At 31.6% G+C, this 17,377-nt stretch overlaps 1 long non-coding RNA gene across 2 annotated transcripts in view; it reads left to right on the top strand.

Moving 5' to 3' along the window:
* Nucleotides 1-17,377, top strand: part of LOC127706456 (uncharacterized) — a 348,407-nt gene that overhangs the window by 226,636 nt on the left and 104,394 nt on the right. The gene's annotated exons all lie outside the window — the stretch shown is intronic.

Raw genomic sequence — 17,377 nt, 5'->3', positions numbered from 1 at the left:
ATAAATTTCTGAACTCATACGATTTTCAAGAGATTGCAGCTGATACTCATATCGAGTTTGTAAAACGTTATCAGTGCCGTCGCAATCAATTAATGAACCAGGGTTTAAGGTGTTGACTATGTGCAGCATTTTATCTACTTTACAGTTTTATATGTATTTGCCTTTGTACTACTCTAGTATTATGTTCCATTTGAAGGTAAGCCTATTGTCGTGGTTCGGTATATGTGCATCCAGCTTTCAGATTTTTTACTCTTGGTGTTCTTTATGTGGATTGGTCCAGAGATGCCAGAAGGACACATGAGGGTTTTTATAGCGTAGTTTCATTTTGTATACGCTTGTACTTGTATTCTAATTTTTATGAATTTTATCGGCCTAGTGTATATGTCATTATGAGAGGCGACCCTTACGGAGCCCCTTAAGTGCCAAGTAATTGTTAAGCTGTTGTGCACAATGTGAAAAGTCGTGCTTATGACATATGAAAATTAGTGTGCATAAATTTCAAAATCTGATGCAATCGACTTTTAAACTGGTGCACAGGAGTTTGAAAGTCGTATGCACCATTTTGAAAGTCGTGCACACAAGTTTGAAAATCATGCGAACAAGTTTAAAAGTCGTGTGCGACAGATCTTGAAAATCTTGCACACTATCTTTGAAAGTCTTGCATACCATTTTGATAGTCATACGCAACAGTTTAAAAGTCATGCGCTCCAGTTTGAAAGTCATGCGCACCAGATCTTGAAGGACGTGAACACAATTTTTGAAAGTCGTGAGCGAGTGTTTGAAAGTCATGTACACACAAGTTAAAAAGTCGTTTGCACGAGTTTTCAAATTGGTGCGTGCAAGATTAAATATACCGCAAACGAACATAATAATTTATATTTACATGACACTTGAGGTGCTCCTTAATTATGCTTTACTATACAGGCTGTATTATCAACTACATAATCTTTTTTTTTTTGGTTGACGTATTTGTTTAATTCGATTGTCAATGCGTTTGTTTGTTCTGAGCCAAGGTGCCTTGACGGCCATGCTTTGACTCATGATAGTTTATTTTTACAAATTGTGACTTGGAATGAGAGTTGTCTCATTGGCACTAATACCACTTCTTCTTTTATTTATTAAACGTTGTGTTGTATGTCATACAAGTGGGTGTATAGCAAGCAGGAAAACCAGATTTAACCCACCATTTGCTTAGGTAAATGCCTGTGCCAAGTCAGGAATATGACAGTTGTTTTTCTGCTGTTTTGTTTTTAAACAATGTTTTTTTTCCCTATTTTTTTACAAAAATCAACAAGGATCTTCGTTTTACAGATATCACTATGCATAAAAATTAATGGGAATCAGATGAGACAATCTTAACTTTTCAAACAATACAAACCTTATTCAGGACAGACATACACCCTTATATTGTTATAAGAAAACTAGTCAGTGCGGTATTATAAAAAAATCATATTTAATGGCATTGAACCATTATACCCCTATTTACAAATAAAAGTGAAGCAGAATAAGTCTTCTTCTATCTATATGAATCCAATCGGTTGATGCACCGATTACAAGCATAAATAATCACTTGTTTAAAGAAAGACTCGAGAGTTTTCGTTGATTTTCTGTAATAACGAATAAGCGGCAACAGATCATTCACGATCATATTCACGATCATCAAAATGCGGTACCCGATCTTTCACGATCCTAAATATCAATTTTCTACATATATTACAGTTTTTGCAAAGTTTCTGAAAGTCTAAATATATTTTACAATCAAATCCTTCTAAGAGATATTACAACTTGGTATTTTTTTTATTTTTTTTTTTTGAAAGAAGACATGCAAAAATAAATATTCATATGGAACATTTATATTTTGTTATTATATCCATATGGCAACGAAGCATCTGTGACTGCAAGTGTTCTTTTGGAAAACGTCAAAACAATACATAGAAATACAATCCAACGAAAGGCTTTATTTAACTCGTAAATGCACTGTTGAAGCAAAAAAGAGCTGCGAAAGATACTAAAGGAATATTCAAAACATTGCCATGACAAAACAAAATTCTAAAAGACAAACATCAGATTAAACATAACACAGATAACTTAAGACTGAGCAACACGAAACCCATTAAAAACCGGGGCGAATACAGTTACGTCGGAATAGTAAGCAAATACTGTTCAATTTGCGGCACCCACCGTGTTACTCTTCATATCATGTGACTAGGCATCACACAAAAGATGACTGATTTTTTACTATCATCTAACGTTTGGAAATCAACAAATCAATAAACCATCAGTCAGTCAAATGTACCAACCCTGACACTTGAATTAATCTGAAAATTTGAAATAGAAAAACAAATTAAATAACAAAAGTACCGACCTCTAAGAAAAATTTAGAATGGTGAGTCTCTTAGGAAATGGCAAAACCAATAGCTTAAATACATCATATGAAAAGAAAACAACTGCCATATTCCTGATTGGGTACAGTAATGTTTTTAATGAAAATGTGGTGGACTTAACCTGATTTAATAGCTAGCTAGACCTCTCATTTTTCTAATTCATAACAATCGCGTAACTTCCATTATATTTGTAACGTTAACAATGTGTGAACAAATAAACAGACAAAATAGATGAAAATAGCACAACACAATGGCGGGAAGTAAAAATACCGAGCCAAATGGGAATTAGCAGTGAAGGTTAAAGATATACAAATACAAAGACAAATAAAAATAAAAATAACACTAGAACACGAAATTAAGATGATAAACAACGTCAGTATCTATAATATTAACTTCAAGAACATCATGTATTATTGGATAAGTTGAAACTGGTTATTTATAAATAAGGTCTTGGTGTCTTCCGATGAACTTTTATAGTAAAGGGACGAGACGTTATTTGACATAACCCTGGTTCATAAACCTTCTATACAGACACTGTGACGATTTATAAAGATTTTGGTACTGAGATGACCGCTTATGTCTAATACGAGACATAAGTGTAAAAGTGAGGCGGAGAAAGTTGTGTCTGTTGTTTCTTTCATTTTTAGTTCTGGGTTATATTAATGGAACCCAATCAGGAAAGTTTGGATTGTCAATGGTAAGAATATCATCAACATACCTGAATGTGAAATCACATGATCTAGCTTCTTTGATCGTCTTGTCTTTGAGATGTATCTGAATGAACTCCAAATCATATGAGAAAAAGAAGAGGTCAATAGGAGAGGCGTAAAATTCGTTCCCTTAGAAATGCCGACAGTTTCTTAAAAGAGTCCACCACCAAATTAAAAAACAATGTTGGCAAGAAGTAACTCCAGCATGCTGATTTCTTGTTCCTCGATGTTGCATGCGCTTCCTTTTTTTTTACTATTAAAACAATATGCTTCATAGTATCCCTAAGCAATACAATTTATAGTGTTTGCTTCCATTTTTAAATTTGAAAGCTTCCTGGATAAATATTTTTTTTTGACAATTTTTTTAATAATGAATAGTGGTTATCCTTAAACTAGTCGGGAGTATCCGATAATCTTATAACATTGCAGATTAATCCGTGTTCAAAGAAGAAAAACATTTGATTTCATGATTTATATTGCAATTTTACAGTATATTTTGAAACATAATGTTTGTTATAAATGAGTTTCCATTTTTATAATGTAGATTTAAACATAGATATGTAAAAACATAGACAGCTATGCAGCAAACTGAATTGGTTTTTGATAGAAAGAAGGAAAATTTGTAACGAATGTTAGTGTAATAGAAGACAAATACATTTTGAAATGGCGAAAAATATATTGTTTTGGCGAAAGAATTGGCAAAAAAGACAAATTAACCCAAGGGGAGACTCTTTTGTGGGATTACCTGAGTGCTCATTTAATCATAACTAGTTTTACTAAATAATCGTATTACTACGATTCAAATTCAAAAACTTTATTATTTGAAGCTTGATGTGTTGGACCAACAACAACATGTTTTCAAGACAAATGATAGACAAGACTATTACGCCATAACAGCGAAGACATTTAAAAACTAAATAGCACAAAAAAACAACACTTGACCCTAAAGCAAAAGCAACATATACTACTTTTAAACAACACAAGTGTTTCTGAAAAGTTAGTCGATCCCGCTACGCATGTTCAAAGATTGTGGTTTTTGTTGCTTTCTTTGGTTAAACATATTAATGGCTGTTTTCTGCATTTCTGTTACAACAAAAGCACATTTAGAAATGTGGAAAAAAATAAAGGCAACAGTAGTATACCGCTGTTCGAAATTCATAAATCGAGAAAAAACAAATCCGGGTTACAAACTAAAACTGAGGAAAACACATCAAATATAAGAGGAGAACCACGAAACAACAGAAACACTAAAGTGCAACAAAAAACCAAACGACAATGCAACACAGACAGAAACGAACTATAAGATAACAATAGCCATTTTCCTGACTTGGTACAGAACATTTTAAGAAAAAATGGTGGGTTGAACCTAGTTTTGTGGCTAGCCAAACCTCCCGCTTTTATGGTAATGTTAAATATAACACTAAAATGACAACATTACATGACAGGACTACAATACAAATAAATGGAAGAACATACAGGACAGAGAAACACACAAATAAACAATACAATAGAACATTACGACACGCTAATAGTTATTAAAGGTACCAGGCTTATAATTTAATACGCCAGACGCGTGTTTCGTCTACATAAGACTCATCAGTGACACTCAAGTCAAAATAGTAAAGAAAGCCAAACAAAGATGAAAAGCATTGATGACCCAAAATTCCAAAACGTTGTGCCAAATACGGCTAAAGTTATCTTCCTGGGATAAGAAAAATAAATCAGATGCACTAATGCTTCTATTCCTATATAATAACAAAGTTCGGTCATGAATTATATCGTATACTAGTATGCGTAATTTCTGTTGTAAAAAATTACTAAGGCAAACGTGTAGGTAAAAAGTAAAATCACAAAAATACTGAACTCCGAGGAAAAATTCAAAACGGAAAGTCCCTAATCAAATGGCAAAATCAAAAGCTCAAACGCATCAAACGAATGGATAGCAACTGTCATATTCCTGACTTGATACAGGCATTTTCGTATGTAGAAAATTGTGGATTAAACCTGGTTTTATAGCTAGCGAAACCTCTCACTTGTATGACAGTCGCAACAAGTTCCATTATATCGAAAACGATGTGTGAACAAAACAAACAGACATGATAGGTAAAAATGTCAAAAATAGGGGTACAGCAGTCAACATTGTGTTATTTTTTTTTTTTACAGCAAAAAAAATGTCTTCATTCTTCAGATTGCTTGTTACTAAAATTGTAAAAAAAATTAGTTAAAACCATAATACCCCTGATCTAATATTTTGTATCCAAATACTATATGTTTTGCTAATATCTTGTTTTGAAAATTCATTTTTGCTAGAAGATAATGTACTTTCTCCCAAAAATCTTTCAAAAATGAACATGTAATTAAGAAATGCAAGTAATCTTCTTCTTCTGTTTTACAAAAATTGCATTTATCGTTCTCAGATATTTTCCATTTTAATAGTAACTGCTTTGTAGGAATAATATACTGAAGCAGTTTCCATCTGAAAATTTTCAACAAGTTTCCCATTAAAATTTTAAATATAAAATCGTATACAAATGACATATGTTGTATGTATTCTAATTTTAAATATCTTGTCCAAATGTTGATACCGATTGGCTTTGTATATTTTTTATCAACTAAAGTATTAGTATTTTATTGTTGCTTCAATTTGTTTTTTTTTTTGCCATCTTAATTTAACCTTACATATATTGATTAACTAATTCACGATCCAATATGTCGTTAATATACACCAATCCACTTTTAACCCAGTTCGGGGAAAACAAGCTTTTGTTGCGATATTTTATATATTTATTTCCCCAAATAATATGTTTTCTTTTATCCTAAAAGTGATCAGAAAATGTTGCTAAACCTCCTCCTGTTTTAACCCAATTTGAAATTACTTGTAAATAAAAATCAGGTATTTTTCCAAGTTCATTTATTGATTTAATATTATCTAAATTCATGTTAAAGACAAGAAAGTTTTCACCAAGATTGTTACAATATTTGGTAGGAATAATCTTCCAATTCAGCAGATTGGTTGTTGTTAATTTGGAGACCATGTGGCTTTCAGTGCTGTAAAATAACTGTCAAAATCAATCATTCTTAGCCCCCCGTTTTGGTATTCGCCAATAAGTGTGTTTCTTTTTACTTTGTCTTTTTTCCTTCCCAAATATATTTGAAACAACAGCTTTCAATTTCTTTTAGGTAAATATCTGGAACTTTGCACAAAATAGCCAAAAATGTAAATTTTGGTAATATTCAAGATTTTATGATCAATATTTTCCCAACCATTGTTAATTTTCTTTTTTCCCATGTTTTAATTAATGATTTCATGTTATCTATTTTAGGTTCCCAATTTAACTTTTCACATTGGTGTTTATCGTGACCAACATAAATGCCTAAAGTTTTGACGAGTTTGTCTGTTAAACGTATGCCCTCAATTTTATCTATGCTATTTTTAAGCGCCCCAATGCATATTCCTTCTGTTTTCGTACGGTTCAACTTCAACCCTGAGAAAGAACCAAATGTTTCAACTATATTCATAGCTTTATATCTGATTTTGAACTACAAAACAATGTTGTATCATCAGCTAATTGTGATATTTTGATGCTATGTTTTTATTATCTATATTAATACGAATACCTTCAATGTCTGAGTTGTGCCTCAATCGCTCGGCCATAACTTCGACCGATAAAACAAAAAGTAAAGCCGTCAAAGTACACCCTTGACGGATTCCTCTAGAGTTTTCAAAACTTCGGATACCCATCCATTATTTATTACACACGTCTGTATTCCCTTATATAATGTTTCCACCCATGATATGAATGATTCATTAAGACCAAAATGTTTCAGAACGCTTAACATAAATTCCCATTCCAAAGAATCCAAAGCTTTTGTAAAATCAACAAATATAACAGCCCCATCTATTCCGTTTGATTCTGTATAGTCCATTATATCTTGGATTTGCCTTAAATTAAATCCAATAAAACGATTTTTTACATATCCGGTTTGATCTTCATTAATTAAGAGAGGGGCGAAAGATACCACAGGGACAGTCAAACTCATAAATCGAAAATAAACTGACAACGCCATGGCTAAAAAATAAAAAGACAAACAGACAAATAATAGTACAAAAGATACAACATAGAAAACTAAAGACTAAGCAACACGAACCCCACAAAAACCGGGGGTGGTCTCAGGTGCTCCGGAAGGGTAAGCAAATTCTGCTCCACATATGGCACTTGTCGTGTTGCTCGTGTTACTACCATGGAAGTATTATATTGACAGGAACTCCAACAAGCGGACTTCAAACGTTTATAGTGCGATGCCGCAAAATCGTTAAGTATCTGTTAATTAACTCGACATGTCTTATGGATGCATGGGGTCGATCAAATTTTTGGAACCTCGTGATTGATCGTGATTACGGAACATACCGATATAACCGGATGTGTACTTAATTGTCAAGGAAATGATATTTCCGACCAGTCACTAAATGACAAAAAATATATCAGCTTTACGGGTTTTGCTGTGTAAAAACAAATAAAAAGAAAGTAAAACAATCCCCGTGACTGTTTTCGCCCAAAAAAACAACTGAAGAGTAAAAATACTTAAAAGCCGACTAAGTTACAATCAATTTTTAAATAGTAAGATTTTTTATTCAGGAGAGGGCAAATTACTTTATCAATTGTAGTAAAAATGTAACCATCCCCCTTTTGTGCTACCAATGTGAAAAAATATTTTCATTAGTGACAACCAACTGATTTATTTCAAGAAGATACCATATGAAACATCCCCTCCCCCCCCAAAAAAAAAAATTTAACAAAATGCTAAAACCACAATTGTGTGCATGGACATCATTTTCATTTGCACATATTTTTACTGTCAAGATTTCTACCATTTGGTAAGTACTAATTCTGCTTAGAATAATTGTGAATTGTCAACATTTAAGAATAAAATGATATAACGGTAATATGTCGATATTCTGTAACAGAAAAACTTCAAATAACTTATTCGTATTACTTTGCGGCTCTAGGACGAGCACGAAGAAACCAATATTACCTATGATAACTGTTTTTACATTCTTTTATATTCTTTTTATTTATTTATCGACTTATTTACTGATTTTAGAAATCAGTTAAATCATATACTTAATTCAATGTTTTTGTGCAGTTACAAATACATTTTATCAGTTGTAAGAAATACCAGGAGTACTGTCTATTCAGCAATTTAAATTTCAATAAAGAAACTCTGATTATTAATTAGCACTTAAAGTACATCCACCAGGTGTTTTATTATCTTTTCTAACTATTTTGTCACGTTATATAAAAATATATACTTGTTTATGGTTTATGATGATATAACATTCAATCGGATAAGAAAAATGCTTCAAATTGTACTTGATTTTAAAAAAAAGATATGTGATTTCGCATTTTTTTAAAAGACAAAGCAATCCAGTACATCTATTAACTGTTAATCGGATAGTCCTCTGACCTGTTTTTTTTTTCTTCTTTAGTTTGGAATGTTTGAGAAATATTGCCCTTCAAAACGGTTTTCATATTGTCAGTTCCGACAAATTAAACGCTTTTGATATTTTTTGAAATTTTTTTGTTTAAGATTTTGCATATGCATGCATGCATCCACGAATCAATAGAACCAATGTGTTTTGATGTATTATGGGTAAATACACTTCCGCAAACTTCTCACCATTTTTGAGCGAGTGAAGTTTAAGAGTAAATATTTTTCTATATGCGTGTTTATGACTCTTATTTTTTTTTTACAATTTTCATTTAGCATTCGAATTAGTGAAAAGAAAGGGATCTTGAGCTGTAACACCACCAAATCATAGTACGTCCCACCCCGTTGCATACAAAAGGTCGAAAATAACATTCCCATGAATTTGACAGTTGAAGAAATCAATCCTACATTTCATTGCAGTTAGAATTTCTTGAGTTATAAACATATATCTTGAGTATTTCTAGGCACCATTAGTTTTTCATTTAATGTTTCTAAAAAATATTTTTGAAACCTGGGGTTACATGGTTACTATAACTTGTACACAGAAAAAAAGGGTAAAAATTTGATTGGTTAACTTCAAGTGATGGGTATATTTTTGATATGCAATGAAATGTTATTTGAGATTTTGTCTATAGTACTGGACAGGATTAAACTGTACTCACGCCAAGTATTTCATTATATAAAGTTAAATATGGACAGTTTTAGTAAAAGTGCAAATTTAACAAGTACTAATAGGGAAAAAACAATGGTGGTGTTACACCTTGAAACGCAATGGACATGCCTCTTTTATTAAACTTTTTTTAAGAAGTATTCCCCGTTCAACGTTAAACCCTTTATATATCTACGTTATACTTGCTCCTTATGTGCAGTTTATTATATCTACTTCTTATGATTAGATGTGAACATGGGTACAGTGTATTTATCAAATATGTAAGAATAAGTCCAAAATCTGATAAAAAAAGAACTATTTGAAAGAGAGTGAAAATATCCAAAGAGCCATTCTAATTTAAAAGTCAATTTTCAGACAAAATTTTAGCTAATCACAAACAAGACTAAAGGACAAATAAATATCAGAAACGGGGGAAACGACAGTTTGTGGTTGAGGCATTTGTTCCTATCTGCGGTTGTTAGTGACACTGATATTCAACAACTATTAACCTGATCATGACGAAGTCAGTTTTGAAGTTTCCTTTTTAACTAGTGAAAATCAATACCATTGTGCGTATGGCAATTTTTTTAATGGTATAATTTATTAATTGACACAAGTCTGTTTGTTACTGTACATTTGTGTTTTTTTGTTTTGCGTTGTTTAACATTTGTAAAACAGAAATAATACGTAAATGTGACAATATTTGGGATCCAGCAGCCAAAAACTTTGTCGACATACATCACAGACATACAACACAACGGACTAACAAATTCAAACAAACATATACATTTGACCTTTCTTTCCAAACTTAATGCCGTCTTTTATGCCCTTGTTTACATTAGTTATTATCCCAACAAAAGCTGGACTGTTCAAATACTTTTATGGTGTGGTTTACATTTACGACAATTGGTATAGAAAGACTAATGGGGATATTTGTGCACAAGAAAATTTGTAAATGCATTCTAACCAGCTCGGTCCAATATTTTGACAGTGTTTTGTTATTTGTTTTAGTTCGTTCTTTGAACATTTTACTTTCTCGGAGAAACAACGAGTTGAAGATTATTGAGGTCAGTTGTTATGTCCAAAATTTTTGTTAACTCATTTACTCTTTTTATAATGAATTTTCGGTTTGTAAATTTTTTATAGAAGTAACAAATTGAAAATTTAATTAAAAAAAATTACACACACAATGATTTTATAAAGACACACATACACACACTGATAACTGAAAAAAACATAAGAACAGTTTTGTGCACACATTTGATGCGCAAATATTGTATGAGCATAAACAGATTACGTTTGAATATGTATCTGAGTTTTAATCATAAGAAATCACAAATTTAATTTTGGTTTCAAACAGCTTGTGAAGTTTGACATTTTTACGTATTATTTCTGTTTGAAACAAACAGAAATAATACGTAAAAATGTTCACGCATCGTTATCAGTATAAAGGAATTTTACACGACTGTCATACAAAATAGAGGTTTAGCTAGCTATAAAACTAGGTTTAATCCACCATTTTCTACATAAGGAAATGCCAGTGCTAAGTCAGGAATAGGACAAGTGTTCATGTTGTATGAAATGTCTTATAGATGAACATAAGACCTGCAAAGATGCCGCAGACCTAAATGATTTTATCAGCATAATAAAGATGTCAAATATGATTTTGGAAATCGAAACGTCATTGCACGAGGTTGCTAAAAATTTAGATTGGATAAATATGAATCGCGCAGGAAATCTGTCATCGCTAGTCCTAGACAGACAGAAGATTGAGAAAGAAATTCAGGGAGCTAGACAAATAATGAATGAACACTTTGATTGGCTTCAAGATGACATAATGAAAGAGTTTACAAGAATTGAAAATGACAAAAGAAAAAATATAAGCAAAATTTTGGCGTTGGTAGAAAGAAAGGAAAATTAGATAGATGAACTTCAAATTAGTCTTACAATAATAAAGACCTACAAACTTCCTTTTCAGTAAACAGATTGAACATGAATTGATTGATACCGACAACCTCGAACAGTCCATGCAAGAAAATTGCGATCTATCAGATGTCATTATCTCTTTACAAGCTGCGGATTGGTAAAAATTATCAACTAAAATAATATTACATTTGGTGAAATTGTTGTACAGATAGGCTTGTGTGATACGTTTTTAGTCAGACGTAAAGGTAAGCAAGCACAAACTACTGTTGACGTTGCGACTAGAAATACTCCAAAAAAGACATATGGAAATATAGAAATTATGGAAAATACAACAGGTTTGTTGAAACAGTATTTATAATACATTTCAAAGACGCTTCTAAACACTTCTAAATACTAGGTCTATATCGATATTTCAACAAATATAACATTGTATTCATATATTATACACATCTTTCTCATCATGATATTTACACTTGAAAAACTTAAAAGATGTATAATATACTAGTACGCGATGTCTCACAAGGCTTATCTTTATTTTTGTTTGACAGGTTCATCAACGTTTGTATTTTGTTTTGACTTTTAAATATTTGCCCTTGATCATCACTAAAGAGATATACTGAAAGGTCCATTTTCGGTTGGGCCTCTGTGTTCACGTAAGTAATGCATTTACTATTATTATAATAGCTCTAGTCTGTCAACACTGCGTTTGTGGGTTCGAACCACGCTCATTGACTAGGACTTTTAGTTGCCTGACAAAGTTCAGTGGTTCTCTCCGGGGACTAACTATCGCTCTACTACCAATAGTTAAGAAAGAAGCTTTGAACACCAACGCTCATACAATCAAATAATCATGCATTTTCTAAAACTGCACTGTAGTGTAGATAAAAAGCTGAAATATGGAACTCAAAAGTAAATTCAAAAAGGGGAAAGTTAATCAAAAATGACAAAATTAAACGCTCGACTATATTAACCAACATAACGAATGGAAAAGACTGTCATATTCCTAACTTGGTACACGAATTGTCTGGAGAAAATGGTGGGTAAACCTCAAAATTGAAATACATTTTTTTGTAGTTCTGTTGTAAAGATTTGTTACACAATATGTTTATACTTGCTACAATTTTGATATTTTCATCAAAATTGCTTGTTCAAAAAATCTTACCAAATAAATGGCTATAATGATAATTTGTTAAACGCACAATTAAGGCAATTTTCTTACAAGTACGATTTTTAACTACAACTTCTTAACCATTGCTACTTAGTTTTGGAAAAAAATCTATAGTTCTTGTGACATTAAATGCATTTTTAACAATTGTTATTCGTTACAATATAAAAAGAATTACGCAAAAGACACAACCAATAAAAGCTCTCTCCTCATTAAAGAGATATAAATCATATACTAACAACTATATTTAAAATATTACAACTACATTGGATTAATACATGCTACTTATGAGCACTAACAAACAAGTACATATTTACAAAATGTATATCGTACTCAAGTGTTTAGACAATAAATCATCTGTTATTCAAGAACTAAAGACATATAATCTTCAAAAACATTTATAAGTTACTTGAAATACATATAATCCTAAGGTTTGGACAATTGGAATAAATGAGATATAGTAATGAAAGAAAAAGAAAATATGAACACAATAGAAAATATTTATAAACAAAACGATGAGTGTCACCAATATATTTCTGAACAGATTTACAAATAGCAATATGTATATCAAATGAAGAAGATCTGCTCTGAAATTGTTATAAGTCAACTTCATGCCAACATAATTATCAACTACTGTAAATTTATTCATTTTCATGGGTACCAATTTTTTTTTTTATTGAGGTAAAACTGGGATGTTCGTATTTACTTAATTTGGTTGATTTGACAAAGTCTGCACACTTTCCTTCAGAAGACTTGTAATTAGTTGAACATTTAAATTCGTTGTTCTCCTATTCCAACGAAACCCCAGAAAATTGGTATCCAACGAATAATTATGAATCCACAAAATTGAAATATGTTACATTTGATAATGAATACGTACTATCCGAAGTATGCACTTAAATTTATTTTCTTTCTCTTTAGATCCGTGTTTTAATGTCGTGGTCAAACCTGGGAAAGATGCTCTGAGATTTTGATTAAAAGGGCAATACAGACTGTACGTTACAAAAAAAGGTTTCAAATTAGAAGACACCGAGACAATGACGTTAAAATATTATTGCCCGCATAACATAGTACGTCAATATGGAAGATCAGAAGAAGAAATCGTAATCGAATTAGGCAGAAGGAATCTTTTAGGACAGGGTACTTTCAGGCGTTTTGTACCCACATTTATAAAAAAAATAATCAAAATTTACGAAAAAAAACTGAAATATAGGTGCTGTTAACAAAGATTCAAAACGAAATAAGGACAATTAATCCAGATGTTTGAACAAAACTTCTATAAAAAAAGTAGTATAAAATCAAAACTTTATAACTAAAGTGTATTTCACTTTTTTGCCTTAGATTAATCAGTTAATCTTCGTCGGCATGGATCTAATTAACTAACATATGTCATATCTGGAGAAAAAGTGAGGCATATCAGAAAATTGTGCATGCATACAAAATTTCTCAAAAATCAATGTCATACTCCTAAATTGTTTACATCTATACTATTTGATGAGAAGACCTCACATTTTGTGTAGCTTCTCTGTCTTCCACAATAAACTAATCATCATGCCTCTGTGTCCTATGGGTACCCTGCATAGTCGCATTTGTCATCCTTGCTTATGATTATTCCGTTTGAATTAGTTTGAGAGGAAAACGAAAATATAGGCATCCGGGTATTGTTTCCGCCATCGGACGGACTTTTGAGTCATAGACAAGACCTCCGTTTAGGACTTTTTAAAATTACACAGAATGTTGGTAAATTTACAAACAACCACACATACAATGTTCTGGATACCTGAGCTACGAACCGTTATCAAAAATATGATTTATTGGGACCCCGGGAACCTGTATATAACCATGTTTTATTTTAAAAATAATTCATGCAAGCCATAGATTTTCACATGGCCTGGGTCGTTATATTGGAATATTATCCCAAGCGATTGCAAGAGATAGAATTAAAGAATATATCGACCCAGGCCATGAGAAAATGAAAACAAATCTATGGAATGCATGAATTATTTTGATGCAGTATATGGTAAAGTTTCCCACTGAAAATTCATGACGCCATTTCAGTAAAATATAGCGTTTTTTGTGCCTAAATTGAATTGTGACGTCGTCGGTTTATAGTAGTTGTGGTTTATTGAGTATTTTATTATGACTCTATTCATATGACGTATTAAGCACCCAATATTGGAATTGATTTGCTTTCTTAAAATGCAACACCTTGTTTAGCCTGACGCCATTTCTAAAATATGAGAGTTTTATGCACAAATCGCATTGTTTATTGGGTATTTAATTGTGGCTCTTTTCATAATTCCAATCTCATTTGCAAATATCACATATTAATCTGATTTCATAAGTGGTAAGTGAAATTCAAAAGGTTAACATATCAATTATTCTGTCTTCTGCACAACGAAACAAAATGCAAGGTGAGAAAGCAATTCGCCTCCTAAAATTTGTGAGTTCATATTACTACAAATAGTTGACCTTTGCGTTGGCATTCTTCAGCTTCCAGCCGAAACCCGCCCCCGGTTGCGTTATTTTCTCGCTCTGTTGTAGACCTATTGTTGACCTTCAGCTGTTTTCTCCTCTTTGGTTTGGTTATCCATTGTCTCTTTGATGCATTCTTTATTTCCATTATAAATTCTATTCATATTCAATTTTTTGAAATGGTGAAAAATTCAAAATGTTATATTGACATTAGTTTCACGTTAAAGACACTTTTGATACCTTTCTTGAAATTCTCCAGCCGTAAATTCGTTTTCAAAAATTCATCCTTCAACAGTTTCATACTTTCAACCACGCCCCGGATGTACGCGATTTCGAGGTAGTGTTCTAGTATATTTTATTCCAGTTAATGAAAATATTTAATATGGTTCGTGTTCCTGGTCGTGTTAAAACTGGCATATTTCTGACCTGCATTGTATTCTATTTCATATAATTTCCTTTTTTTTTTTTTTTTTTTCTTTTTTTTTTTTTAGCGTATTGTCAAATAATTTGTTGATATCTTTGAATGGTTTTTTTTTTTTGGCTCATAGTCAAATCAACCTAACTATATCAATATTTGCTATAATAAGAATAAACGGTCAAAATGTATTCGAACTATAATCAGATTGTAAGTTTACCTATCATGTTCTATAAATTCTATATAACACAAGTATGTCTAGAAACGAAATCTTTTTTTTAAAACAACTTTTAAGATAAATCTCATCTGTTCATTGGCTTTTAATTAATTTTCTTCGCAAGTAATCCAAATATCCAGATCAAGGCAAAATTATATGCCTTGTATATCGATTCAAAAAAAACAAAACGATGACTACGAATACAAATTATATCCTTTTGTTTTGGGGTTGTGTTATAACTCATCTGCCTTTTTTAAATTCAGTTTACGACCTTGTCTAATTTTACAGTTGATCATGATTTCCAAATAAGCACAAACTGGGGATTCATGGTCGATCGTTTGACGGTTGCATTATTTCTTTGTACAACTACACATAAGAAATTGTGCTATTGTTTATTTCGACTGAGAATATGAACTATACGAATGTTGGGTCAAGACTGAATTATGCTGACTAAAGACAGCAACAACTGGGGTACAGAAGCTGCTTATGCTTTTAAAAAGATGACAACATATGTTAAGAACATTTTCATTAGCATTATAATTAACACTATGCAAAGTTTTATGCTTTAAGTATAAAGTGGTCAATTATACAAATATATTGATCTTAGCCTCTTGACTATTGGTGGCCATTTTAAATTTGACGGCCATTTTGTAATTAGTTTATATGGCTCAATATTCAAAAGTTCTGTGCATAGTTTCAGGGTGTTACTATAAATAAACTCATCATAGATACTAGGATTAAAATTTTGTATTTGCGCCAGACGCGCGTTTCGTCTACTCATCAGTGACGCTCGAATCCAAAATTTTTTTTTGGGGGGGGATTGGGAATAAAATTGATAAAAGTGCTGCTTAAAAAACTGTACTAGATTAGTGATTATAAAAGAAACAGCGGGCATCTGATGAAACATTAATTTGCTTTGGGTGAAAGATAACGTCAAAATTAATGTGCCTTGAATTATATAAAGATATAAAGAATTTTGCTAACCGTTACCATAGCAGCAGGCATACTTCGTATGCATGTTTAACATTTTGTTTTTAGAAAAAGTTCGATATTTTTGTTTCGATGTCCAAATTGTATATAATATCGTGAACATGACCCTTCAACTAAATGTATAGATGTTAATAAGTTATCCCTGTGTACTTGTATACATGTATACTCTTCACTGGAAGTTTTTAAAGTATGTCCTTCCCATTAAATAGGAAGGCTATTTGACCAAACCTATCGATCTTTCGTAAAGATAGGACATTGCGGCAACAATGTTGATTTGTAAATAGAAACTGATTTTCATAATATTATAGGTTCATACATAAAGTAGAATTATCATAAGTTAAATAATTTAACGATTTGAATCGAAACCATTACATTACAATACTAAACCAAAAAGTATAACAAAAATACCGAACACCAAGGTAAATTCAAAAAGGGAAAGTCCTCAAATCTGCATATTTGTAATATTGCAACTTTAAATGTTTAATTAACAGAAATATAAATAATGAAAATTTTAACGATATTCTAACGAGATGAATTATGAATAGGCGTAATCAAAAGATTTAGAGTGGAAGGTTTATTTAAACAAAAGTTTATTTTACTTCAAAAACTGAACACATCGATTACGAATGCATTGTATTTATCAAATCTGTAAGAATAAAAGTCCAAAATCTGAAAAGAAAACTATCGAAAAGAGAGAAAAAATATCACAAGGGGCAATCTAAAATGATAAATCCATTTTCAGACAACAAAATGGCTCAAACCAAACACACTCGACGGAACGACAAACAACTATAAAAAACGGTGAAAAGGGCAGTTTGTGGTTGCGACAATTGTTCATATCCGCGGTCATTACTGACACTATTATTCAGCAACGATCAACCTAATCATGACGGCGTTCATTATAAAGTTTTCTTTATAGCTTGTTAAATAAATACAATTGTGCGTATGGCAAATGT

This window comes from Mytilus californianus, unplaced genomic scaffold, assembly GCF_021869535.1.
Source record: "Mytilus californianus isolate M0D057914Y unplaced genomic scaffold, xbMytCali1.0.p SCAF_6, whole genome shotgun sequence".
NCBI lineage: Eukaryota > Metazoa > Mollusca > Bivalvia > Mytilida > Mytilidae > Mytilus > Mytilus californianus.
This window is presented reverse-complemented; position numbering and strand designations above follow the sequence as displayed.